The sequence below is a fragment of the Belonocnema kinseyi genome, chromosome 9 (assembly GCF_010883055.1).
Source record: "Belonocnema kinseyi isolate 2016_QV_RU_SX_M_011 chromosome 9, B_treatae_v1, whole genome shotgun sequence".
Classification (NCBI taxonomy): domain Eukaryota; kingdom Metazoa; phylum Arthropoda; class Insecta; order Hymenoptera; family Cynipidae; genus Belonocnema; species Belonocnema kinseyi.
Window position 1 is genome coordinate 48,443,083 of NC_046665.1, and position 2,934 is coordinate 48,446,016.

Below are 2,934 nucleotides of genomic sequence, written 5' to 3' on the forward strand. Positions count from 1 at the left end.
AGACGTCATTGCCTCTGTAAGTGCTTATTTTGAGGAACTTCCGCAAACGCACTTTTCTGAAGGATTAAAAAAACTTGAAAAGCGATTGACCAAGTGTATAGAAGGAGATTATGTTGAAAAATAAAAAAAATTTACCCAAAAAAAATTGTTTTTATACTTCATTCTAAGGACTTATTGAACTACCCTCGTATATACCGGGACAGCCCCGTGCAAAAATGATCAAATAAAAAATCCAGCTCTAAGCAAAAATGCCTTTGACATGTTGGGCAGTATAAGCCTGTGACAACATTTCAACACTGGAATTATGAGCCTCGGTGGCTCAGTTGTTTAGACACTCGGACTTCACCTCAGAGGTCCGGGGTTCGATCCCTGAGCCGGTACCTCTAGAAATTTTTCAATGTACCTTTACCGAGGTTCTGGTGGTTCGGAACCCACCTTAAGCTGTAGGTCCCCCCATCGTGTACTTGACTGCAACCCAGTCCGTCAATGATGGGGTAAAACCAGGCCTTGTCTAATATGCCTAGGCAGACTGCTCTCATTAGATCACTTGATTGCATTATAAAAATGCGTCCGTGACTGATGATATATTCCGGGACAGCCCCGTGCAAAAATGATCAAATAAAAATCCATCTCTAACCAAAAATGCCTTCGACATGTTGGGCAGTATAAGCCTGTGACAACATTTCAACACTGAAATGTTTTTATAATAATAATAGGGATATTAAGAATAGGCGTCTGAAGCAATTATCGGAAGAGCGCCGGTGCATTATGGGAGCAGCGAAATAAAATGGCGACGGTTTAATCGGGAGCAGTGACAGTTGAGATTTACTTTGGACAATTAAACGCTTTTTACCACTTAAAAAATGCGCGATTGTTAATATTAAATGGAGTTTATGATGCAGTAATAATAATTTACATTTGTTTCGATTGTAGGCGATAACTATATTAAAATATCAAGAAACTAAAAGAAATTAAAATATCCTTGAATTCTCGCTTACAGTGAAAATAACTTTAATATATTATTAAATATATATTATTGTATTATTATTATATATTTCATATATTGATATATTGAGGCAACCCAGGCGTGGTTCCTTATAGAAACTATATGCTAATCCATAGGGGTCCAACATGGGCTTCCCTCATGGATCCCTGATGGTTGCCACCATAAAAGCCTCTTGGTTTTTTTTGTCATTGCTGGCACCTGTACTGGCATATCTCTAGGATGATAACATTATTTTGTACTGGGCTGTCAGTGTTGGGCCAGCACTGGATATCGCTACTGACATAGTACCCAGTGGGTTCAAAACTTGGTGACGGCTTTACGACATCTTTAAGGCAATTTCACGACATCCTATGTCCATGTCGTTTCGTTGTCTTTGCGATATCGTAAAGACATCGCCAGATGGTGCTATCCCAATAGGGAATTCACCATGAGCGCAGTACTGCATCAGCGCTAACTAGTACCATACTGCTATACCCTCACGGTGTGACAAAAAGGTATTAAAAAAATTAATAATAATTGATTGCGAGTATTTTGACTGCAAATATTAATAGTCGGGAGTCCTAACCACTGCAAGTAAAATGCGAGTTATAAATTGCGAGTTATAAATTGCGAGTTATAAATTTTAATCTTTGATCCGTGAGAGCAACCGAGCTGGACCCCGCGCGGGGCCCCTATGGAACATCCATATTGTCAGAGTTCGAATTTAAAAAAGCTGTTATCGAATTTTTGTCAGAAATTCGCTGTTTGTAAGTCTGAAATCATGAATCCTTGAAATTTGTTGCATCAAACAAATATTCACCCTATGAACTTATAAATTTTAATCGTTGATCCGTGAGGGCATCTGAGCTGGGTCCCCTGCGGGAGCCCCTATTGAACATCCGTATTGTGCGATTTCGAAATTCAAAAAAGTATCATCCATTTTTTGACAGGAATGCATTGCTTGCAAGTCTGAACTCATGGAACCTTAAAATTTGTGGTGTTGAAAAAATATTCACCCTTTGGACTTAGAAATTGTATTCGTTGATCCGAGAGGCCAACCGAGCTCGGCCCTCGAGGGGGGCTTTCGTAGAATTTCCACGCATGGAATATCCATGCGGTACCCTGCCGGAGGCCCTCATCCTAAGAGGACTCAACGGGGCTTTTTCCACACGGGAACTAATTTGATATTAATTGTTTTTGTCTACAGATCTAAAATAAATATTTTTTTGATATTGTTTTGTTATTTTTATATTGTGAAATAATTGCTCTTAACCTCCGCTGGGATCCGAACCCGGGCCTTTTAGATTGCCGGTCTGATGCTCTTGCCCACTTAGCATCGGAGAAACGAGAATAGTTTCTTTACAAATTTGAGACCTGGGTTCCGATCCCAGAAGAGCTGGAGAGCACTTTTTTCACAATTTAGAAATAAAAAGCAACATTAAAAAAATATTGATTTTACAGCATTAGACAAAAACAATGAACATAAAATTATTTAATACATTTCATCTGGTCAAAATCACAACGTAAAAAAATAAAAACTGTAATAGTTTATATTCCAAACAAAAATGATTTTGATATAAAATAAAAAATGGTTGCATTTAACCGAAAAAGAAGAATTTTCAACAAACAAGAAAAATTAAATCTTTAAACAAAAAAATAATTTTTAACAAAACAAAAAAGGATATTGAATTTTCAACAATCGAATGGATCAAAGGAATTAGTTTTTAACTAAAACGATTCATCTCTAACCAAACAATGATTTTTACAGAAAATTGTTCATATTTCTACAAAGTAATTAATTTTCAACCAAAAGAGATCAATTTTCAATAAAAAATATAATAGGTAGTTGATATTGCAAACAAAAATTATTCTAATTATAAATAAAAAACAGGTGGATTCAAACAAAAAAGACGAATTTTCAACCAAATAGTAGAATCCTCAACCGAAAA